Source organism: Arvicanthis niloticus, chromosome 5, assembly GCF_011762505.2.
Source record: "Arvicanthis niloticus isolate mArvNil1 chromosome 5, mArvNil1.pat.X, whole genome shotgun sequence".
Classification (NCBI taxonomy): domain Eukaryota; kingdom Metazoa; phylum Chordata; class Mammalia; order Rodentia; family Muridae; genus Arvicanthis; species Arvicanthis niloticus.
In genome coordinates this window covers 35122358-35148679 of record NC_047662.1, presented here as the reverse complement: position 1 = coordinate 35148679, position 26322 = coordinate 35122358, and the positions used below count along the sequence as shown (strand labels likewise).

Genomic DNA, 26322 nt, shown 5'->3' with positions numbered 1-26322 from the left:
CCCTATTTCCCCTCCGGAACCCCCCTATCACATCCCCCTCCCCCTGCTTCTATGAGGGTGTTCCCCCACCCGCCCACCCAAATTTTATTTTATGTGCATGGGTGTTTTGTCTGCATGTATGTCTGGGAACCACTATAATTGTTTTACATATCCAAATAATGTCTATAAGAATAGGAGATGGGCAGCACTTGGGAGGCAGAGGCAGGTGGATTTCTGAGTTCGAGGCTAGCCTGGTCTACAGAGTGAGTTCCAGGACAGCCAGGGCTACACAGAGAAACCCTGTCTCGAAAAAAAAACAGAAAAAAAAAAAAAAAAAGAATAGGAGATGGGGGTGAAGAGACAGCTCCGTGGTTAAAAGCATTTGCTGCTCTTGTAGAGGAGTTGGGTTTAATTCCCAGCAGCAGCTCGTGACTCCCTGCAGCTACAGTGCTATGGTAACCAATGCCCTCTTCTGGCCTCTGAAAGTACTGCCTGCACGTGGGACACACAAAGACAAGCAGGCACACACCTGTACACATAAATGAAAACAAATCAATTTTTAAAAAATTAAATATCACAATAGAAGATAATCAAAGAACAAAAAAAAATGTTTGGCCCTTGTCTGGAGGAAGCTCTAAGGTGCTATGGAAAGAAATCTAAAAGAAAACCACATTTTTTTTTGAGTATGGTTTGGATATTAGAAGACATTAAGAAATTACTAGACATGTAAGATAGTAACATGGTCCGTTAATTTTACTTTGTAAGTTTTAAATATTATTTTATTATTTTTATGTGTATGGGTGTTTTGGCTGCGTGTATATCCGTGTACCGTGTGTGCGTCAGGTATCCACAACGGGCAGAAGATGGCATCAGATCCCACAGAACTGGAGTTACAGAAGGTTGTTAACTACCATGTGGGTGCTAGAAATTGAGCCTGGGTCCCCTGGAAGCTCTTCCCTCTGAGCACCCTCTCTAGTCCCTGGTGGCTTTATTTTAAAAAGCTGTATGCATTAGAGATGCCCCCCAAGTATGTGTGAGTAAAATGACATGTTTCCCGGGATTTGTTTTAAAATCCAAATACTAAATGGAAGAGTGTCTGCAAGAGCAAGGTCTGTATCATATACACACCAGGGCCTGGGACAGGGAAAATGCTGAGGGCTCTGCCTGTGACATCCTGTCCTCCAGCTGGGAGAGAAATGCAGAACTGCACGTGAGAGGATTTAAAGAGCAGGGTACCACCTTGTTGGTTGAGAGAGAGAGACAAGGAAGGAGCAAACGGAAGAGTACTCGAGATTTTTACATGTTTTCTAAGAAACCTCCAATGCCTATTAACGTATAACACTTCCACTTAAAAAGAGATGATACTCGGCTCTCAGTGGCCCAGCTGATCACTGAAAAGTAGAGACAGGTAACTAAGTATCAAGAGAGGGAGGCATGGGGAGAAACCACAGTCACTCGCTGTGGGGAGGGAAGGTAAGATGATGTATCAGTTTTAGGGGCTGGCCTGGGAGTGCCTTAGTTTGTCTGGTGGCCATTCTCAGTTGTCAACTTGACTACATCCGGAATTAATTAAAACCCGAGTGGCTGGGAACACCTGTCAGGGTTTTCTTTCTTTCTTTCTTTCTTTCTTTCTTTTTTTTTCTTTTTGGTTTTTCAAGACAGGGTTTCTCTGTGTAGCCCTGGCTGTCCTGGAACTTGCTCTGTAGAACAGGCTGGCCCCAAACTCAGAGATCCTCCTGCCTCTGCCTCCCGATTGCTGGGATTAAAGGTGTGTGTCATCACCAATTTTCTAACCTGGCACATTATTTTTTTATGGAGGGTCATAACATAGATGGTTTCCATTTGAAAACTGTTCTGCAAGGCTGAGAAGATTTTTGCCTGGACTGTTAAGCATATGTGTATTTTATATTCATTTAGGCCTTACTATCTTCAAAGTAGATGTTTTGGTAACTCAAACTAAAAAGTACATTTTGGTCTTTGATAGTAAATACTTTATATTGAAAAGGGATTATTATTTAAAAAATCTTTTTTGAGATTTATATAAAAATATACTTTAACCAATAATATAACCTGTTTTGAGACCAAATATTTAGACAACTGCATATATACTATACACACCCACACACACACACACACACACACCCACACACACACACACACACACACACACACACCATAAGTAAAGATCAGTGCATGCAGAAATCCACTAAATCCTTTTTTATACACATATCTGTTTGAGGGCAGCTGTGCTATGACGGGCCTACAGAGGTCACGTGACAGCCTTCAGAAGTCAGTCTGCTCCTCTGCAGCATGGTCCTGGGAACTGAACTTGGGTTGTCAGGCTTGGCGGCAAGCTCCTTTACCCACTGGTCCATGTCACCACTCAAGTCCACCAAATGTTCTCTTTTTGAAAGTAAAGTTATTCTGCTGTATCTGTGTCTGTCTGCATCTGGGTATAGACACATCACATACATAGGTGTCCATGGAAGGCAAAGAGGGCGTCACATCCCCGGCAGTCAGAGTCACAGGAGGTTGAGCCACCTGATACAGGTCTGAGGAACGGAACTTAGGTCCTCTGCAAGAATAAGCAATGCTCGTAACCACTGAGCCACCTCTCCAGCCCCCTACAAGTCTATCGTATTTCGTAATGTTCCCTTGTGGTCTCTCCCACTCACTCCCAGTTCACCTTTTTTCTGAGACAGGGTCTCTATGTATAGCTCTATCCTTGAACTCCCTCTGTAGAAGACCAGGCTGGCCTGGAACTCAGAGCTCTGCCTGCCCCTACCTCCAAGTCCGAGATTAAAGGCACACGCCATGACCGCCTGGCCAGCTGTCCTTTTGTAATCCTCTGTAATAGCAGATCTGTTTCTGTCTGATTTTACTGCTCAGCAATATTCCATTCTATTCTAATTTTCTCACCTATTTATATATTTATGGGCCTTGAGATGGTTTCTAATAGTATAGTATTAGAAGTAAGACTTCTGTGAGTCAGCGCTCCTAAGCCCTGTAGGGGCACATGGTCTAATTTTCTTTGGATGAATATGCACGACGTGACGTGTACTTCCGCCATATTAAGAACACGAGGAAAACGCTTCCTAAAGGAGTTGCATAACACTTGTTTGTTCTGATCTCTGCCAGAGATGAGAGTTTCAAGGGGAGCACGTGCTCTTCAGTAGTGTGTAGCCAATTTTTAAATTTTTAACCCTTCACCAAGCATGGGATTTTAGTTGGTGTTGCTGTATCACTGAAGACTAAAGAGTTAATCTATCAAAGGCTCATTAGATGTGGTATTTGTGCAAACGAGGTACACTGGAGTTGAATGCTTAGCTTTAAATGGGTGAACTGTATGGTATATAAATTACACTTCAAGAATGCTCTTGTCAGTCAGACCTGGTGTTCCAGGCCTATGATCCAAGTACTCGGGAAGCTTCCAAATTCAAGGCCTGCTCAGGCCTCAGAGCAGATTCAAGGCTAACCTGGGCAACTTGACTCTGTCTCAAAATAAAACATGTTTTCACAAGAAGGTTGGAGATACAGCTCAGCAGAAGTGCTTACCTTGCAAGTGTGGGGCCCTTGCAAGGAATCCCTTAGTACCAACAGTAGGAGGGGCACCTAGCCTCACAGAAACGCTGCTCAGGATGCGTCGCGGAGGCTGGCAGAGAGGACAAGCTTCCTCTGCCCACCCTTTAAATGTGGCTTTTTGTTGTTTGGATCCACAAGGGAAGGAGGGAGCAGGAAAGGAGACGGCACGCTCCTTATTTAAGACTGCACTGGAGGGGCTGGGGAAGGGCTCTGCGGCTATGAGTATTTGCTGCTCTTTCAGACAACTGGGGTTTGGTTCTCACACCCATGGAAGGGGGCTCACAACCACCCACAGGACACAACTCCACACAACCACAACTCCAGCTCCAGGAGGTCCAAAGCCTTCTTCTGGCCTCTGTGGGCACTTGCATTCACATGGACAACCCCCCCCCACACACACACACATGCACACCTACACACAATTAAAAACAAAATTAATTTTAAGAATTAGGACTAGGCAAGAAGGGAACTTCCCCTAATCCTTGAACTAGAAATTTCACTAACTCAGTAACTAAAATTCTGCGTCTCAAGATGTTGTAAACTGGAAGTTCGCAGATGTATCAAGTTTAGCCCACAGAATGTTTGGAAAATTCTGAATTTGTTAACATTTATAAGTCAGAATATTTCAAAAAACAATTCCTGTTTCTAACTTCTGGGGGTGGGGAGGAGATTCTGACAACAGGGCAGAGTGCTGGTTTTACTCAGCAAGGATTAATGGATTATCCTTATAAACTGGTGTCCAGGGTATTCATAGGGTAGGCCAGCTGGTTCTTACTCTAAGGCCAGAAAAGAGAACATGCCAGAATCAGGGAGACAAGCTTGGTGGAAGAAGGGCTGGAGGAGGTGGAGGGTCAGCATCTTCAGAGCCACACTGAGCTGCCTCATCTGCTGCTCAGAGCGTCTCTGCCTTCTCCCTGGAGAGTTACTACAGACCTAACTACACACTTGTTTGTGTCTGACGTCGGTTTCCTAGTGGAGACTGAAAACTCTGAGCATCACAGAATATCACTTTCATAATACAGTGGTCTCCCCGTAGCCACGATTTCACTTTCTGTGGTTTCAGCTGCCCACAGTCAACTGTGACTTGAAATTGTGTGATGGAAAATTCCAGACATAACTATCCCTTGAGTAGTAAACTTCCATGTTTCCAAGTAGTGTGATGAAATCTCTTGCTGTCTCGTTCCATCTGTGCTCTCTGCTGCTGGGGATGTGAACTGCTTCTTTGTTGAAAGTGTCTGCATTGTATGTGCTACCCTCCCCAAAGAAGCACAGTAGTGTCCACGTTGTATGTGCTACCCTCCCCAAAGGAGCACAGTAGTGTCCACGTTGTATGTGCTACCCTCCCTACAGGAGCACAGTAGCTGTACCCTGGTTCTCAGAGCGATTGTTGCAGCACTGTAGTGCCTGGGTCCAAGTGACTCATTTCACTTAGTCTTAACCCCCGGATGTGTAAGTAGTGACACCAGAAATGCTAATAACATATGGCCATAATTATTTTACTTTGCTGGTTATTATTGTTAATCTCTTACAGTGCCAAATCTGTAAATTTTTATCACAGGAATGTATCTGTAGAAAAACGCAGTATATTATAGGGTTTACAAACTTCCAGAGATCCCCTGCAGTTGCATCAGTTGGTATCCTATAGCATATCTCCCATGGGTAAGGGGACCTTCACTGAGAACCATACCTGCCACTGCACAAATATCTACTGACAAAGGAGTGAGCGAATGAACCAATGACAAGATGACAAGAAGAACTAGGGAATCTAAGAAACAAATATCCCACTACTGTCTTTTACACTGTAAATGAACAGACACAATTCTACACTCACAACTCTTAACAGCTGCTGTCTTTCAATAGCCAGAGCCCTGGGGATATGGGGCTATGGATATGGGTCAATGTTTTCTTTCTCCTGGGGGTTACACATACTTAGGCCTTCCATCCAGCCCTCACTTAGTTCATACTCAGCAAGACAAAAGTCCTGACTATGCCAGAAGGAAGCCCACTGGGATAATCCACTAGACACCTGCACATGCTACAAAGTGGTGGACTTCTGGAAACATTAACACTTTCCACAAAAACACGGGACATAAAACTGTTCATTTTCCCATCTGTGCAATGAGATAAGAACAGGTTGTCACAAGCCCCCAGGGACTGGATGTTCCCATGCACAGCCCACACCCGCATGTATCTGACTGACCCCCCCTCCCCCATCTATATCCTTTTCCTCCTCTGTGGGCTCTGGAGAGCTTCACCCTGACCTTGGCTGTTTTGTCTCAGCCTCTCTGACTTGGGAACACACTCACCCTGTTTTATTTTGCTCCTGTCAGAACCTTTTTTGGAGTCCAGGACACTGTTTGGAGCACACCCTGCACATGTGGCTTTCCTGGCCAATCCTCGGTGCTTAGAGTTGGGCTAACCATTCCAGCAGGGCAGTTGGAGCAGCTCTGTGCTTCGTGCTCCTCTCTGCAGAAGGCTCACCATGACAGGATGTCCCACCGCCACTGGCGATGTTACATCTGATCATCTGCTAGCTACTGAACCACAGAACTTTCATCCTCCTGGAGACTAGTAAGTTACTATTAAGTTGCTATTAATTCATTTAAGAGTTAATAAGACAATTTCTTTAGCCTGGATTTCTTTAGCCCTTCTATGTAGAACAACCTTGGTTTTTAGAACCAAGCTGAGATGGTTTATAGAATATCAAAACTGCAGTTTCCTTACATTCTGTAAAGAAAAATGTCGGCTGGGCTTGGTGTTGGTGTCATATGCCTGTAATTCAAGCACTTGGGAAGTGGAGGCTGGGAGGATCAAACCTCAAGATTATCCTCAGCTTGATAGTGAGGTACCAGTGTTGGTACCAAATGTTGGTTCCTCCTGCCCAGTGTGTAGGAGGCCCTAGGGTCTACCCTCAGCACCCCAAAAAGAAAAGGTTAAAGTTAATCTGTTGAATCAATACTAATGATCATGCTGAAAGCCAGATGTCACAGAGCCCTGGCTCTCAGGACACTAGTACAGAAACCATCCATGCAGGATTAAAAGAGGACTGCCTCTCCTGGACACAGTGTCCAGTGGCCGCCTAGAGGAGAGGACAACGGTGCCTATGTCCACTGCTGAAGCCGAAAATCTCCAGAAAGCAAGGAGGGGTGTCCATCTGTCTACGGAATTAATTTTCTTGAAATTGCCAGATTAGTTTCATCATCCTAACTATAACAACCATGACCTGGATAGGACAGGCGCAGCCACACACACACAGGAAAGCTGAGGACTGACTCTTCCGTGGGCTCAGACGAGCTTCACCCGGACCTTGGCTGTTCTGTCTCATCAGCCTAGTCAAGTGTTCTACCACTGAGTCACATCCACATGTAAGTAAAGGAAACAAACAAAATGGCTGGGGACGCAGCTTGGTCTGCAGACTGATCTCCTAGCATACATGAAGGCTCACATTTGAGTCCTAGAACCACATACAAGAGGCATGGTAGAAAAAAAAAAAAAAGACCCATCATTAGAGACAGGAGGATCAGAAGGTCAAGGTCAATATCAACTACATAAAACCCTGAAGGCAGCCTGGGACACATGAGGTTCTATGTTTAATGCACACAAGAATTTGAATTTGAGTTCTGATCTGATTTTTAGATCCTAAGTCAGTAGTTTCAAGGAGTTGGAGAGATGGTTCAGAGGTTAAGAGCACTGCCTGCTCTTCCAAAGGACCTGGGTTTGATTCCCAACACCCACATGGCAGCTCACAATGGCTCTGTAACTCCAGTTCTAAGGCATCTGATGCCCTCTCTGGCTTCCATAGGCACTGAACTCACTGAACTCACACATGGCACACTGATACACATACAGGCAAACAATCATACACAAAAATTAAAAGTAGTTTAATTTACAATAGTTAAAAAAATTACCCACTGGTTTTACTGTTTAAGTGTGAAACATTCTAGGAATTAAGTTTATGGCTCATGAAAAAAAACAATCTCTTAATTCCTATTTTTGTTTTCTTAACCAGTCAGCTATCAATAACAGACATGTTGAGGCTCTTATTTTGAATATAAAATATATTCACAGCTTTTATTGGTATGCCAATAAAGGATTAAGTTTACTGCCCAAATGAACAATCTAGAAGAAAGAGGAGAGTGGAAGTGTCAGGGAGAGGGAAATCCATGACTGGAGAGGGAAGTCCCCCAGCCTGGGTTCTATAATTGGAAGAGGTGAGGCAGCAAGTCCTCACGCTCAGGACCCTCCCTCATGGGTAGCATTGGCTTCCATCTTGGAAAATGGGGCAGCAAAGGCCAACAGAGATCCAGAGTGCCATGGAAGAGATGCTGCTGGAAGTCGGGCCTCAGGGCGCTCTCCAGCTCAGAGTCTAGGCCTCATGGGACTTACTATTTTATGCTTCTGGCACAGGGCCTATCAGCAGCAGGGATTTTGAAATGTTTGCTAAACTGAGTAATTTCTTCTTCTTTTGAAATGACTGGAAGCAAGGCAAGATTCCTTCAGACCCACGTCTTCAGACCCACGTCTGCCCAAACCGTTTGCGTGCCTGTTCTCATCTCCAGGGGAGTTTACAATCCAAAACCTCGGCCTTTTGACAGGACACACCCTTCATTACTTTGTCCCTGGCACAGACTGAACCTCAGCAAGTCATGATAAGGCTGTTCTTCCTTTTCCTGACTTCTAAACGCTCTACGGACTGCTCTTCCAGAGAACCCGGATTTAATTTTCAGCACCCAACATAGTGGCTCACAACTGTCTGTAACTCCAGTTTCAGGGGATCCAATGCCCTCTTCTGGCCTTTGCAGGCACTGCATGCACACAGTGTATAAACATACATGCAAACAAAACACTTATATACCTAAAATATAAAAAGACACTTAAAAAAACCTGTTGTTTGTGTTAATTTTCTCACAGAAAGGCCTGAGTTGTTCAAGTTTCTCTCACCCTCTCCCCACCCCCTATTTTTATCTTCCTCATTACTTTCTTCTTCTTCCTCTTCTTCATCTTTGCCTTTGTCTTCTTTTTCTCCTCTTCCTCCTCCTCCTTCTCATTCTTCATCTTCCTGCCTTTTAAAAGGGCTCTACCTGGCCCACGCTGGCCTAGAATGTGCTGTGCAGTTGAGAATGACCAGGAACTCCTGATCCTCCTGTCCCGACCTCCCCAGTGCAGGAACTTCAGGTATGCATTACCATGCCTGTTTTTTTCAGGGTGTCAGGAATCGAACCTAGTGCCTGGTGTATGCTAGACAAGCACTCTACCAGCTGAGCTATTTGGTAGTCACACAGATTTCTACTTCAAGCATCTTTTGATTTTTGCACTTGTTAAGTTATGGGTCGCTCACTCTCTGGGTGGGAAGTTCAAGTCTGAGCCCATTGTAGCCCATCAGTGTGCTCACACTTGCTTCTCTGCCTATAATGGCAGCAAGAGGTCAGTCACAAGCTGCAAGCCATCCTTTTACTTCCAAGTCCACCACACAGATGCAAATGTCTCGGCATACCATCCCACCCATCTTACTCAGTGCCTGATCCTCATTTCATTCCTTGATGACTGCATGAACTTGAGACAGCAGAGACAATAAAGAAAGTAAGATAGAATGCATGAAAGCCAGCCCGGAGCTTCTGTAGTGGGAACTGAATAAATATTAGGCCCCTTTCCCTTGCTTCAGTGCACCAGGCTGAACATCCAAGAGGGGCTTTCAGTAGCATCCCTGTTTTACTTTCAAAACTTTACAAAATCTACCCACAGAAAGTTTGGTTGAATGTGTGTGTGGTGTATACGTGTGCATGCTAGTGTGTGTGTGTGTGTGTGTACATATGTATGTGTGTATTGGCACATTCCATCTTTTTTTTTTTTTTTTTTTTTTTTTTTTTTTTTTTTTTTTTTTGACACAGGGTCTCTCACTGAACCTAGAGCTCTCCAATTAAGCCAGCTGAGCTGGCCTGAGAGCTCTAAGGACCTCTCCATCTCTGGCTGGCAGCGCTGGGATCTCAGACACGGATGCCTGCTCACTTGTATGTGGGTCTTGGTGCTTACACAGCAGGTGCTTATAGCCCACTGAGCCATCCCTCCAGCTCATCTGCTTGAACTCCAGATTCTCCTTTGCAGACTGGAGTTCTCCACTAGCGCCAGCATGAACAAATATGGAACTTTATTTACTTACTTCAAAAAATAATATTGCAAGCTGGGTGTTGTGGCACACACTTAGGAGGCAGAGGCAGGTGGATCTCTGTGAGTTGGAGGCTAGCCTGGTCTACAGAGCAAGTTACAAGTCAGCCAGGGATACACAGTGAGGCTCACCTAAAAAAAAATTTTAAATCTGTGTATATGCATGATAAATGTGCATGTGTGCATCCATATTCCTGTAGAATGTGTGTGTGTGTGTGTGTGTGTGTGTGTGTGTGTGTGTATACGTGCATGTGCGTGCACACACACAGGTGTCCATGCTTGTATGGGCCCAAAGTCAATGTTGGGATGTTTTAAGGTTTCTATCGCTGTGATAAAAACTGACCAAAAGCAACATGGGCAGGAAAGGGTTGACTTCAGCTTACAGTTCCACATCACGGTCCATCACTGAGGGAAGTCAGGGGAGGAACTCAAGCAGGGCAGGAACCTGAGGGCAGGAACTGATGCAGAAGCCATGGAGGGAGGACTGTTGCTTACTGGCTTGTTCATGGCTTGCTCAGCCTGCTTTCTTACAGCACTCTGGACTACCTTCCCAGGGGTGGCCCTGCCCACAGTGAGATGGGCCCTCCCACATCCACCATCAATCAAGAATTAGGCTTAACCACAAGCCAATCTGGTAGAGGCATTTTCTCAATTGGGGTTCCCTTCCCAAATGACTCTAGCCTGTGTCAGGTTGACATTCGTAGCCAGCACAATCTTCAATGCTTTTTTTTTTTTTTTTTAAGTGAATCAGTGTCTCTTGCTGAACCCAGAGCTCATGGATTCCAGCAAGACTAGCTATCCATCCAGCTTGCCCTAGGGATCCTGTCTTGGCCTCCCAAGTGCTGGAATTACAAGCAGCTTCCACGCCTGGCTGGCTTTTATGTGAGCTCTGGGGATCTGAACTCCAGTCCTTACATTTTGATGAGCCATCTCTCTAGCCTAGTAAACACTGGATTTTCTTAAATTGATCCATATATACAAATTCTCAGACCTTTTTTGGGATGAATTTGTTCACAATATCCCTGTTGTCTGTAAAAGCCTGCAGCTTTTGTGGCGTTCACTTGTTCCTTTCCAGCTGCTCCTCCTCCCCCAGCTCCTCTGTCATCTGCTCTGCCAGGGATTTCTCAGTTTTACCGCTCTCTGGAGAGAATGCCTTCCTTTGGTGGTCTTCTGTAGAGTGCGATCTCTTTCCTTCTTACCAAATTCCCTCCCTCCTTATTTCCTCCTTTGAGTTTAAGCTGCTGTAGTTTTTTTAAACTTAAAAATAAGTTAGAGACTTATATTTATTTGTGTGTATCTGTGTCTGTGACATGTACACGTGCCCAAGGAGGCTAGAAGAAAACATTGGATGCCCTGGAGCTGGAGTCTCAGGCTGCTGTGCCATCTGGGGGATATGGATGCTGGGAGCTGAGCTCACTCAGGTCCTCTGGAAGAGCAGCAAGAGTTCTTAATCACTGAGCCATCTTTCCAATCCTTACGAGTTTTTTTTTTTTTTTCAATATTTATTTTGTTTTCTGCACATGGGTGTTTTCACTACATCCCTGTCTATGCACCACATGCATGCAGTCCCCATGAAGGCCAGAAAAGAGTATCAGATCCCCTGAAACACATGTCTGTGAGCCACCATGTGGATTTTGGAAATCAAACTGAGGTCCTGTGGGAGAGCACCCAGTGCTGAGACATCGCTTCTTAAGTAACCTAGGTGGGCTTCAAATCTGTAATTCTCCTGCCTTAGCCTTTGAAGTACTAGGATTACAGGCCTGTATTACCATGTCTATTTTCTAACTTCTTGAAATTGATGTTTAAATGACTGATTGTTTTCTAATAAATGCAATTAACTCTACAAATTTTCCTTTAAGGTTATTATTAGTTTTACGCAATACGTAATATTCTCATAATTATTTAGTTGAAAGTATCTTCTAATTTACATGATGTTTTCTATTGGTCCAGAGACATTTACTGATTAACTGCAAACACACAGAGAGGGGGCTACTTTTCCATAATAGGATTCCACCTGTGGTCAGAAACACACTTGATATCAGTTCTGGGAAACCTGCTTTATGCAGTATCTGCAGCCTCCCTTTCATTTACTGGGTAAGGTCTAAGCCTTTTGTTGTGATGCAACCCTTTGTGACCCAGCTCACTTCCTGCTCACCCTGAGTGCCAGCAGCCATCTATCCTGTGGCCCAACCCGCTCAGGTCCTCCTGAGGCCGCTTCTCTCACCTAGCGCCTTGGCCCACATCCACATCTGCTCTCCATCCTTCCTGTCTGTGGGGCTCTTGCACTGCTATGATCCCATCAGGGTAGCAAAAGCACATGGGAAGTTCACATCGTGGAGACCAAAGCATGAGGCAGGGGCAGAGGGGCAGAGGGGCAGAGGGGCAGAGGGGCAGAGGGACAGAGGCAGAGAGGCAGAGAGGCAGAGAGAAAGGCAGAGGCAGAGGCTGTTCGTGTCCCACCACAGTGCAGCAGAAAGCAGGAAGCAGGAACAAGGTGGAGACCCTCAAGGACCACGCACTCCCTTCTGACTCCCTCAGACTCTTCTGTCTGTCAGTCTGTCCTGCTGTTAGCCTCCTCCTTCACTGTAAAGCAAATGTATTTCTTTTTTTTTTTTTTTCTTTTCTTTCTTTTTCTTTTTTTCAAGACAGGGTTTCTCTGTGTAGTCCTGGCTGTCCTGGAACTCACTCTGTAGACCAGGCTGGCCTCGAACTCAGAAATCCGCCTGCCTCTGCCTCCCAAGTGCTGGGATTAAAGGCGTGCGCCACCACCGCCCGGCCCAAACTATTTCTTTAGTGCTTTAAATCCTCTCACTGGCTGTTCCCTCCTAACTCAGTAACCGTAGTGCGCTACTAAACTGTAGTTATGCCGTCTCATGAACATATGCTAAGAGCACTCGTACAGCTAAAGCTATCTAGGGTAGGACTGGCCTCTGGACCAGCCACACGTTCCTAGACAGTATGACCCTGAGCTAAACGTTAATTGTCTGGCCAGTTAGTTAACTGCTACCTCTCTGCTTCTGTAAACAATGCTTGCTTTCTGTACAGTCAATTATATTTTAATTGTTGGGGTTTTTTCCCCCTTAACAACTGAAACCAACTGGAGGCTGGGGCTGCTTCCCACTTATCAGTTTGGGACAGTCCCAACTCGTGGTTAATAAAGACTCCATCCATCTTATTCAGGCCTCTCGGAGTTCTTCTCTTCAGGTACCCTATAACAGAACAAACTCAGCATCCCATATAAGAACAGCCTTTCCAGGTCCTCGCACCTCACGCCTGCTCTTCGATCTGTCTGGCATGCACCCGGCTTTATTCACTCCCCTGTAAGTCTGGGCTTGAGCTGTGTGGGCTCCAAGAAGCCTGTCCTGTAGCCCTCGCCCAACTGTGTGTCTCTGGGTCAAATTAACCATTCCTTAGATGTTCTTTTTAAAATATCAAATAAAGGCGACCACAGACATTCTTCAAGGTTGATTCCCACTACAAGGGCCGCCATGTGTTTCCCAATCTTAGCTCTCAGAACACCAACTGCGCTTAGGTTTTTAAAAGCTTACTTTTCTTAATCGGACTGCAGTTTCCTCAAAAGGAGAAGCAAACTCTAATATAACTTTTGTTTCACAAATTAGGTCAAATCAATTTTGATCTTAAAAATGACTGCCCTAGTCATACAAACTGATAGAGTAACTTGCTTAGTGATGGATGTGGGATGAAATTTGCTGAGAAAATAAGGGAACATATCCCCAGTCTTCAATTCCAGACACTATTATCCTAGTACTTGAGAGGTGGTGGCAAGAAAACCAAGAATAGGGAATTCAAGGCCATTCTTGGCTTCAAAGCAGGTTTGAGCCCAGCCTGGGCTACATGAGCCCAAGTCTTCAAACAAGCAATAAATAAAATGATAATTAATTAATTAATTTTAGGCACTCATATAGAAATTAGAAATACACAGACTACCACGGCCACCATCTTCTCCTCCCTCCCCCTCATTTCCTGTTCCTCCTCTTCTTCCTCTTCCTCTTCTTTTCCCCCTCTTCTTCTTCCTCCTCTTCCTCTTCCTCCTCACAAGTCCCTCACAGACAGCACTGGGACTTGAGAAACTTTCTAAGATTCCACTCACCTGGAACACTTCCCCTAGGTCCCCAGGGGCCACACCACCTGTCACAGCACAGCATTCTCAAAGTCTTCCTCAAGCTGGCTTCTTCCTCACCTCTAAAACCCCCCTTCTTACTTGGTCCTGTCCTCAGTTTCTTCCTGTGACCCTCAGGTATAGTTGTACAAGACATCTCAGGCCCAGATTCCTCTCTCCTGTCCTCATACCTATTGGGATGGACCTATCTAAATAAGAAACTGTCCTGGGCAGTAATCTTCCTTGACTGACAGATAAGTAACTGATATCTCTTCTGGGTTTCTCTAGCCCCAAAGCTCTGTGGGTGGTATCCACCTGAATCGAACAAGGTATTGTCAGGGCTATGTGCATGAATGTTTCCTTGTAATCCAAGATCCCCCGATTGTCATCATGTCACCTGCTGGAGTTGAGGGAAAGAGATTAGCTGGTTCTCACAGTTTCCTGACAAGCTTGGGGCTTCTCAATCTAAAAATAAACACATGCACATGAATGCAAACACACACCCATGCAAACACACACACTCAAACACACTCACGCACGCACGTACACAACATCAAACTGTTTTGCCTCTTTTTTGCCTCCCTACAGCTAAGAATCTTTTAATTAGTTTTGTATTTGTATATTCATTTTATATTCCTTCCTTCTATTTCTTCCCTCTGGTATAACTTAGTAGCCTTTTAATTTCATTTTTATTTTTTTCTCCCTAGCCTTTTAATTTCATTTTTATTTTTTCCCCTCTGTTTTTTTAAATGTCCCCAGGTAAGAAAAATGATGAAGTTATGTTGGTAGTGACTTAAGCTTATGACTTTAAGGAATATAAAATGCAGTTTTTAAAGTACCCTTTGGTGACGATACAAAAACAAACAAACATACAAACAAACAAACAAAAAACAAGCTACCCTCCAGCTATGAACCATGTAGTACTGCAGCAGTGAGGACCGCATGGTCTTCCTGTCTTCTCTCTGCTAGGTGGGATAGCTAGACCTGATTTGCTCAGACCTGATTCATAAGCACCCACATAAAAGCTGGGCACCACCCACTATAATCCCAGCACTGGGGAAGCAGACACAGGAGAATCCCCAGAGCTGGAAGGCTCCAGGTTCAGTGAGAGGTTCTGACTCAAAAACCAAAGGGGAGGACAACTGAGATACTTGGTGTCAACCTGTGGGCTCCACACACCTGTGCAAGTGCAAAGGCGTGTGTGCATGTGCACACATGCGTGCACTCCCCCCCATCCAAAGCCATCTCTTTTTATACTAGCCATGTGTTACAGCTGGGAAATAGTTTATCCCCCAGCAGGTTCATGTCCTATAAGCTCCATTCCCAACACACTAGTACTGAGAAGTGGGTGGTGGGGCAATTTAAGAGGTAGAGCCTGTTGTACCATGTTCTCGAGGGGTTAATGCTTGCCAAAGAGAACATGCAATAATGCAAATCTGGGAGTCCAGAGTGTTAATGCACTATCTTGATCCCAGCACTCAGGATGGAAAGCAGGCAGCACTCTGTGAACTAAGGCCAGCTTGGTTTACCTGTCCAGTTCAAAGCCATCTCTTAGTAAGTAGTCACGGACAATCTTGAACTTCTGCTCTTCCTGCCTCTTTACTACCACACCTGGTTTAGCTGGTGTTGGGGACTGAATACTGGTTTTCATACATGCTAGGTGGGCACTCCGGACCACCTGAGCTGCAGCTCCAACCCTGAAAACTATGACCCCCCACACTAAGTATTTTGTCACAGAAATGCAAATGGCTCAGACACCATGTTCCTTATTCCCCTTTCAAGTGACTTGAACACCATGGCAGAGCTACAGGACACTATAGGATGCTACTCAAATGTCCCTTGAGAAACAAGATCTGCTCACCAGCTGCTGTGATCATGGTGATCAGAAATCCCCCAGCTGTCAGCACTCCAGACTGACGGGCACTGTCAGCTCTGAGATCATGTCCCCTCTCTGGGGCAGCCTTGAACCTGTGAGTAGTGGTGACCAAGGAACTACAAAAGCTACTCCCTTCCCTCCAATTCAAAAGGACCAGCTCAACTCCCATCTCCACAGGCACAGCAAGGTCGGTACTGAGACTGAACCATAGCATGACTTCTTACATGAGTGTCCCCTGCATTCCTCCGCCTCCCTTCCTGTCCTTCCAGGGGCTGCTCCCAAAACCACACCCTGGTGAGCTTATCCCACCTGAATTTTATCCCAGAGTGTGCTTCCCTCAACAACACCATCTTGCCCAACTGCCTCACACAAGCTCTGACACCATACTTTCCCATCAAAAGCACACAGATACACTGGGATGGGGGCTTTCAAACTGAGACTGGAGAGATCTAGAAGTCAAGTACACACATACACGCATACAATTAAAAGACTATTTTATAGAGGGTAAATGAGGCCATAAATACACTGTAAGCCCCCCTGAGAAAAAGCGGCTTTAAAATGGTTCTAAATAAATATTTCTACCTTGCTTGCAACCAAACAAAAACAATTACTAAATACATAAGAAAGAGACACAAATCAAGAAGCCAGTAATGGCACATGCCTTTAATCGCTGCACTCAAGAGGAAGAGGTGGGTAGTTCTCTGTGAGTTTGAGGCCAGCCTGATCTACTTAGGGAGTTTTAGGACAGCCAGGGCTACATAGAGAGACGCTGTATCCAATAAAAACCAACCAACCAACCAATCAAACAAACAAAAATAACCCACTAAGAATCTATTACCCATCTCTGCTGGTAATTGATATTATTGTAATTATGAACATCTATTTTTAAATGTTTTAACATTAATGTATGTATTGTGTGTGTTTATGTATGTGTGGGTAAGAGGACATATGGAGATCAGAGGACAACTTGCTGGAGCCGGTTCTTGCTTCCACTAAGTGTGTTTCAGGGATCGTGCACAGGATGGCAGGCTTGGCAGCAAGTGTCCTTCCCTGCTGAGCCTGTAATCAGCTATTTCAAATGCTCACTATGTCGTAGTGCTAAGAGGTTTACTTAGATTATCTCACTGATAATCTTAGGTTCGAAGAGTAAGAACATAAGTGGCCCAACGTTGCAGAGCCAGGACTCAGCGTCAGGTGGGGAGGCTCGGAAGCCTCAGTGCTTATGTGCCAGCATGCTGCAGCATCCCAGTGTCTTTCATACTGCTCTGGAATCCACTGAGCAACCTTTAAGAGAGGAGGGAAGGGGATCCACCTCTTCCCCTCTCACCCCTCTGCTGCCTCCAAGGACAGCTCACACAACTGCCCCGACTTCTAGGTGCACACAGTTGAATTGAAGGACGGCAAGCAGCTGGACTTGGCCAAAAGCCATCCTGAGTAAGTCAGTGCTGTTGCAATCAAAGGATTCTGCTGCCCCCGTGTGGCCCAGGCCGGTCGCTACTCTGCGCTGCTCTAGTAGCACTTGGCCATATAAAGGCACTTGGCCACCAGACACAAATCAGTAGGAGGTCACTCTGATTGGCTCAAAGTGGAACAGATTTAATAACACGGAAATGTGATTTTGTCACTTCTCTGTGCCAAATACTGTTCATAATAAGAACTCTCATAATAATGACATGTTAGAGCCTAGAGGAAAAATATTTCAAAACTATTTTACAATAAAAGGAATGGAATAACCTGCTGCACTGGCCTCGGATGACGACAAACACTTTACAGCATTGCTAGACCCATGTAAAACTCCTGGCACCTATGCCCTGCATCTGAAGATACATCCTAGAAACCTTTTCCTACCAGTGCACAGAGGCCTCTAGCTCCAGCCGCAGACCCACTAAATGAGAACCATAATTCATTGATTTGTTCCCTGCTGATAAATACCTAAATAGCTGCCAAACACTTGCTATTTAAAAAAAAACAAAGAAACAATGTGGGGTTAGAGAGACAGCTCAGTGCTAAGTGTGCTCACTGTTCTTACGGAAGACCCAGGGGATCCAATGGCCTCTTCTGGTCTCAGAGCACCAGGCACACACGCGGTGCATAGACACGCATGCAGGCAAGACGCCCACACACATAAAAGAGAAAAGGAAACAACGTATGTAAATGAACACACAGAAAATTCTGCAGTGGGTAACTCTGCAGGAACCTGTGGATGAACTCTTTCGAGTGGGAATACTAGGTCACACAGCATGATGGAAACACACACATAAACACACACATACACACACACACACAGACATTCACAAAGACACATATACACAGACACACAAAGACACACATACATGAACACACACACAGAGATATACACATACATACACACAAACACACACACTCACAAAGACATATACACAAACACACAAAGAGAGACACACACATATAAATACACACATATACACAGAGACACAAATACACAAACACACAGAGACATACACACACAGAGACACAAATATACAAACATACACAGAGACATATACACACACATACACACAGATACACATACACATGCAAAGAGACACAGACAAATAGACACAGAGAGACAGTATACACACAGACACACACACAGAGAGACATACAAAGACACATGTGCACACACACAGACACATAGACAGATATACACACATAGATACATACACATGCACACACAGAGACAGACAGACAGACAGACAGACACACAGACACACGTACACTTTCTTCATCACCCTCTCTCCCTCCAGCCCTTGGCTTCCCCCAGCACTATCACTCTCTCTCTCATCTTCTCCAGTCTCACATCACACACACACATATACACACACACACACACACACACACACACACACACACACTTTTTCTTCCAACCCTCGGCTCTCCCCAGCACTCACTCTCTCACCTTCTCCAGTCTCACATCTCTCAACTTTGTTCCTGGAAGGCAACCAAAGTTATTATTTCTAGATTTCAAGCTCACAGTTATTTTATACACACGTATGCAAATCTAGATGTGATCTATGCTTATGTATATAAAAACATGAACATATGTACAATTTCCCACCCTCTTCTGAATAAACAGAGACATTTTAGACAGCCACCTTCAAGATCACACTGCAGCTTCAAACATTTTTCAACATATATCTGGGCTTTTTGCCAGCCCACTGCTAGAGACTCACAGGGGGAGATCACACCAGAAATACTGGTTTCCTCCAAAGCCTTCTTTCTGGTTTGGAGGCTCTCACAAAATCCATCAGGCCAGAGATGAGGGTATGGGTGTTGGAGAGATGGCTCAATGTTTAAGAGAAGTCTGTTCTTCTAGAGGACCCAGGTTCAATTTTTAGTACACACACATGTTCACAACCACCTGTAACTCTAGTTTCAGGAGATTCAACACCTCTTGTCTTCTGAGGCACCAGGAATATAATGGCACACAGATGTACATATAAGCAAAACAACCACATCCATAAAATCAAATAAAATTTAAGAATAATAAGAAATAAAGTTGTCTTTTTTATACTGAATATTTCAAGATGTGTGTGTGTGCCCATGCATGTGTGTGTGTGTGTGTGTGTGTGTGTACTCTATTTGCATGTACACCTATGTGCCAGAAGAGGGCATTGAATTCCATCACAGATGGTTGTGAGCCACCATGTGGTTGCTAGGAATTGAACTCAGGACCTCTGGAAGAGCAGCCACTGCTCTTAACTGCTGAGCCATCTCTTCAGCCCTCGTACTAAATTCTAAGAATCGTGCTTTCACATTTCTGCTCTCTCTATCTCTATCTATCTATCTATCTATCTATCTATCTATCTATCTATCTATCTATCTTGGTTTTTTTGAGACAGGGTTTCTCTGTGTAGCCCTGGCTGTACCTGGAACTCACTCTGTAGACCAGGCTGGCCTTGAACTCAGAAATCCGCCTGCCTCTGCCTCCCAAGTGCTGGGATTAAAGGCGTGCGCCACCACTGCCCGGCATTTCCGCTCTTTATAATGAAGTTAGAAATTCTTCATCATTCAAGAAACTAATGCTTACTTGTTTATTTTTTCTCTTTTTTTGAAGTGTTGGGGATCCAACCTGGGAGGATCCACCTTATGGATTTAGGCAAGTATTCTATTACTTCTATGCATGCCCAGCCTTGGTTTTCCTGTGTGTGTGTGTGTGTGTGTGTGTGTGTGTGCATGTTCATGTTTAGGTGGACACATGTACGTGTGGAGCAAGTGTGTTTGGAAGGCAACCCCAGGTCTTATCCTTACAAAGCCACGCCCTTTGAGACAGGGTTTTCATTAGCCTGCAGCTCACTGGTGAGGCTGTCCCGGCTGCCAGAGATCTGGGGCTCCAACTCCCACTCCCAGGGACTGGGATTCTGCGTGCAAACTGATACCCTGGTACTTTTTACACAGAATACTTGGGAGCTAAACTCTGACCCTCATGCTGGGAAGGCAAGAACTTAACCAAATGAGTCACCTTCCCAGCCCTGACTGGTCTTTTTCTGTAGTGGTAAGACACCACCAAGCCGGATATGGAGTCTTATGCTTATAACCCTAACACCGGGGAGGCTGGAGCAAGACCGAGCTGGCCAACCCAAGCTGGCCCAGAACGAAAGAGAATATGTCCCCACAACCAAAAGCAAAAAGTTATCAGGTCACAAATATACAACTCATAATGGAGCTATGTCCCATCAATCCTCAACTGGAAAAGATAGTTAAGATGAAATGCATGCAATGAAGGAGCTGGAAATATGGCTCAATGGTTAGAAACACTCACTGTTCTTCCAGAGACTCAAGTTCAATTCCCAGCAGGCATGTCAGGCACCTCACAACTGCCTCTAATCCCAGCTCCAGTGGATCTGGCTTCCAGGGGCACCTGCACTCACATACTCATATGCATACAACCACACACAGATATGCACGCGCACTCACATTTGGAAAGCAGAAGCAGGTGGATCTCTATGAGTTCAAATTCAGCCTGGTCTACAGAGTAAGTTTTAGATAAGTCAGGGGTACACAAGTGAAACCCTATCTCAAAAAAACAAACACCAAAAAACCCATCTGTAATTCTAGGTCCAGGGAGATGCAACACCTCTGTCCCTGTGGATACCTATAGAGGTTTGAATAAAAATGGCCCCCAAAGGTTCATAAGTCTGAATGCTTGGTCCCAGCTGGTGAAACTGTCTGGGGAAGATTAGGAGGTGTGTCACTGGGGTGGGCTTTCAGGTTTCAAAAGCTCACACTATTTCTAGTCTCTCCCCCACCCCCACCCCCAATCTCTCTTCCTCCCTCCCTGCCTCCCTTCCTCTCTTGCACTAATAGATCAGATGTAAGCTCTCAGCTACCGCTCCAGTGCCACGCCCGCCCGCCGCTATGCTTCCAACCATGATGGTTATGTACTATACAACCCTCTGAAACTGTGAGCCCCCAGTTGAATGCTTTCTTTTATAAGTTGCCCTTGGCATGGTGTTTTATCACAGCCACAGAAAAGTAACCAAGGCATCACCTAAACTCACCTGCACATCATCCACACGTAAATGCGCACACATTAAAAATAAATTTTTAAAAATGAGCCAGATATGGTGGCATACATCTTTAATCTCAGTACCCAGGAGGCAGAGGCAGGTGGGTCTCTGAGTTTGAGGCCAGCCTGGTCTACACAGTGAGTTCCAGGACAGGCAGAGCTATATAGTAAGACCCTGTTTCAAAACAAACAAACAAAAATGTGATGCAATGCAGCTAATACGTCAAATACAGCTTACACTGCCACACACTAGTTATGCTAAATCATCTAACACAACACCTGTGAGGTGATGTACTGAACGTTAGTGTAATGTATTGAATATGGCACTGCGGGTGAGAAGCAGGTGACTGTATGTGGACTTGTGAGATTTATTTTGGTGTATGTGCTCAGACGTGTGCATAGCTGAGTTTATATGCACCACACCTGTGGAGGAGCCCTCAGGGGACAGAGAGCATGGGGACATTTTGCCCTCCTATAAAGTTAAAAGGCAAACTGTACATTGCATTGTTGTTGTTTTTTTTTTTTGTTTCAAACCTACTCTGCTTCCAGAGCAGGGAAGAGGTGAGAAAGGCACGTCACCAGCTCCAGGCCAAGCCACCTCATCTGCCATAGCCTCCCCACCAACAGCTATTTCCCTTAAACCATGAGCCAAATGACTACTTCCTCCTTAGGGACAGTTCTGTCAGGTGCCGTGACACAAAGACAAGGTAATAAAAGGCACCTGGTTCCAATGGGTTTCTGCATTCACTCAATGTTACAAATCACCATTTTGCACAAAGCATCATATACAACCAACCTCTCAAAGAAAAATTGAAAAACCAAGAGTTTTAGAATTAACTTCTCCACATGGCTATGGATGGTCTTCAATGCTAACCCAAACTAAAATCTAATTTTAAGTGCAACTTTGGACCAGTAGGTATCAGAGCACTCCCAGGATCCATATAATCAAAATCTATGATGCTCTCTTAACTGTATGGTTTTGCAGCTTCCTAAAGGTGGAGGGTGGGCATCATTGTTCCTCGGGTTACGGCCATCTTCCCATGTCTCTCAGTGATCATACAACACAGCCACACATGTTAATATCACCACCCATCATAACAGAAAGGGACTTAAATGACGTAGCATGTGGCGGTGCTGTGATACAACCATTTCCTCTGGGCATAACATGACTGTCCATCACGGAACAGATTGCTGTCCTGGCCTTTAGAACACCTTGGCCCCACAAAGGAGGAAACAGAACAAGCAAAATTCAGTGTCAGTGAGGCCTATGGTAGAGGTAACGAAGGGGTTAACTCCCCCTTATGGGGAGGGGTCCCCAGACTCTCTCCCCTGGCATTCTGTTTACCATCCTCGTCCTCGTCTCCCAGCTTCACATAATCGTGGGGCCGGGGCAATAGTAGAGTACAGAGGTGATCTATCTGGGGTAAATTCATGGTTTCAGGTCTCCCTGGAAAAAGTCATATGACAGCAGTAGATGCAAGTTCTCCAGAACTCTGATCACTTGAAAGCTGGGGTTTGTCATTGCTATACACAGTTGGTGGCTTCCTTTGGGACGGCAGGCTCACCTCATTCATTTCTGAGAAAAGGTCACCCATGCCCAACCCTAGATAATGCAGATAGTCATTGTTTGCCTACACGTCATCCTTCACAAAGAAGAGTATGTCCAAACAGCAGCTAGCTAGGTCACCAAGCACACACGTGCAGTCTTGAGACAGACAGGCTTCCGTGCTTTACCACACCACACTTGGGTAAAATGGCCATATCCAAGGCCAACACCTAATGAACTTAAGACTGCGTCACCAATAACATTAAGTAAAACTGGCTTTTTAAAAAGGTTGAGTATCAGAGCCATGGTGGTGCATGTCTTTGATCCCAGCACTCAGGAAGCAGAGGCAGGCAGATCTCATGAGTTTGAGGCCAGCCTGGTCTACAGTGAGTTCCAGGATAGCCAGGGATACACAGAGAAACATCATCTTGAAAAACCAAAGATAGATAAATAAAAATCCTGAGCAGCTCACACTGCTTGATGCTCCTGCTTTGAGCTGCACAATGGAATGAGCTTCTTCCTCTGTGCTATCACTGCAGACACAGGGCAACTGGCAGGAAGCCTCTTATTAATATGAGAGCACTTGAAGGGAGCAGCACGCACTGTTTCTATGGAAGACAGTTCCTTGCTTCCCTCAGAAAGAACATCTGAGGCATGGCTCTCCTGCCTTCAATGTCAGTACATGCCACTATTTGGTCTAGATACTGTGAGCCTTCCTTCGACATTATTTTTTCCTGCACTGACTATTCTGCTTCCTCCACTTCTTACTGCATTTTTTCTTCTGTTCAGTGTTTTGGGTTTTGTTTTGTTTAAGATTTTATCTCGTTTTAAAATCATTTGTATAAACCTAGAGGCATCTATGTGTGCATGCAAGTGCAGGAACCCAAGAAGGCCACAAGAGGGCGGAAGAGCCCCCTAGAGGTGTAGTTACAGGCAGTTCTGAACTGCCTAGGGTTCTGGGTATTCAATTTGGGTTCTCCGCAGGAGTGTCAGGCACGCCTAACCACTGAGCCATCTGTCCAGACTCTTTTAATGGTCTTTAAGTTATGTATTTCACATGCACTTTCTTTTCTTGGAATAATTAACCTAGAACTTTCACCTGCCCATTTAACTTAACAAGGGCATCAACGTATCTATACTACTGTACATACTAACACAGGAAAAATACAATAATGACTCCTGATACTCTTCCTATTTAGATCCTATCACTAATTGGCAACATAATACCTTTAGTTTATGATGCCATCTCCTTTAGTTTGTGATGATGCCAGTGCTGATTGGACAACACTGCCTGGAGGGTGGAGCCAAGGCTTACTTAAATTTCCACCATGGTCTTTGCCCTTTCCTCGCACAATCCCTCCCTGGAGTTTAAACTTCATCAGCCCTTTATTGGTAGTGAGTTTTCTTCAGCATGTCTCTCATTATTAAAAGCCGGGTTTCCCCCGCCCACCTAGTGCGCATGCGCAGGTGACAGCGCCTCCTCAGCTGGCTTTTGCGGCTCTTTGGAAGCCAACTCTGTCCAAACAGCGTTCTTCACGGGTAATGTTATTTTAACTCTCTGGATGTTTTTCAGACAGCACCACCAACTTACAATTCACGTACAGTAAAGCGCCCCTCTAGAAGGTGTACAAGCAGATGTACTTTGACCATCTTCATCTGGGACACTGGAACATCGCAACTAAGCTACTGAGCGTGCTCTCCTTACGCCCCACTCATTCATGAGGTCCCTGATTTGCTTTTTGTCACAAAAATGACTTTGTACTTTAGAGAATTCTGCATAAATATAATTACAAAGTATGTTCCTTATATCTGGATTCCTTCACTCAGAATAATCGTTTGGGATTTGTGCAAGCTATTACAGGAATCAATTGTTTGTGCATTTGAATACCGAACCGCATCCCACGGCGTACACGTGCCACAATTTAATGTTTTGGTTGTCTCCAGTTTGGGCCGTTACAATCAAAGTTGCTAAAACCATTCGGTATGAGTTTGGGCGTGGATATATGCCTTCATTTCTCTTGGTGTGATATGGCTGGAGGGATGCTGGGTGAATGCTAATTTTCAAATATTGCCAGATTGGTTTTCAAAATGGCCGTACCATTTTACATCCCCACCGGCAGTATAATTGCTGCTGCGGTTTGCTAGCGTACCGCTAACCTGATAGAGTCTTTTAATTTTTGCCGTTCTAACGGTTTATTAGAGCAGTCTATTACCACAGCTTTAATTTGCATTTCTCCTAATTACTAATATGGTGAGCAGCTTTTCAAATGATCACCTGCCATCTGTAGGCCTGCTTTAGAGAGGCCTATTTGTACCATTGCCCAGTTTTAATTGACCCTTTGTCTTCCTGTCCTGGGTCGTAAGACTTCTTAAGTGTTCAAAATACACGACATGAAAGTAGAAAGGACAACATGGACAAAGAGAAAGAAGGAAGAGAGTAATGGGGGGAGGTGACCAAATGTCTCTCATTGTATGTATGCACATGTGTGTGTACGCGTACTGTGTGTGCATGCACATATGTGTACAAACAGAGAAATGGGGCAGGAAAGTGGTTAAGAGCACTGGCTGCTCTTTCAGAGGACCCAGGTTCAATTCTCAGCACCCAGATGGCTCACAAGTATCTGTAACTGCAGTTCCAGGAAATCCAACACCTTCTTCTGGCCTTCACAGGCATGGTATGACTGTGTTGCACATGCATACAGAAGGCCAGTGGTTCTCAACTTATGGACTGTGACCCCTTGGTGAGAGGCACATACGATATTTGTGTTACAAGTCATAACAGCAGCAAAATTAGTTATGAAGTGGCAATTAAGACAGTCTTATGCTTGGGGGTCACCGCACCATGAGGAACTGTATTAAAGGGTCACAGCATTAGGAAGGCTGGTGAATCATCCATTTCTAGTAAATGCCGCTGGAAAGAGGTAAAGTCAAAGTCTGTATTTCTTGCAACCATTAAGTGAACAGACTGAACTATCTCACTGAGTGGGTCTGGCACTCTGGTCAAACATCAGCTGGCCACACCCATGTGGATCTGCTTCTGGACTCTGTCATCCCATTGATCTCTGTGTGTACTTTATACAACACTCCCTATCCTGGTTATTGTATAAGTCTCACAGCAGGTGATGTGAACCCTCCTCCACCTTCTTCTTTCTAAAAATGTCTTTACTTCCATATAAATTTTAAAATCCATTGTCAGTTTCTATTAAAAAATAATAAAAGAGAGAGGGAAAAATCTCAACCTTTCTCAGATTTTGATTGAAAATGATGTTGAATTTTAAAACAAATCGAGGAGGTTCAGTGTCTCAGCAATCGCATGGCTTCTGACCCTCAGCAAGGATGGTCCTCTGACTCAGTATTCCCTTATTCTCAGAGTGTCTCGTGGGCTCCTGTACCTGCTTGCCATCTTCGTTGATATGGCTGTCCTAGCTGTCATGGAAGGTACAGGCACACAGAAACAACTGTCCCACGATACTGAGTGAGTGCCATACCCCACTGTCTGGAAAGTGACATAAATTGGGTCATGGTGCCCT

At 44.9% G+C, this 26322-nt stretch overlaps 1 protein-coding gene and 1 long non-coding RNA gene across 5 annotated transcripts in view; one reads left to right on the top strand and one right to left on the bottom strand.

Moving 5' to 3' along the window:
- The window catches only part of St3gal3 (ST3 beta-galactoside alpha-2,3-sialyltransferase 3), a 201324-nt gene that overhangs the window by 132477 nt on the left and 42525 nt on the right, over nucleotides 1-26322 (bottom strand). The window lies entirely within an intron of this gene.
- LOC143442371 (uncharacterized) lies at nucleotides 5903-24598 on the top strand. The gene is made up of 3 exons (XR_013110491.1): nucleotides 5903-6132; nucleotides 19795-19836; nucleotides 24366-24598. It is a non-coding gene; the product is annotated as an uncharacterized LOC143442371 (long non-coding RNA).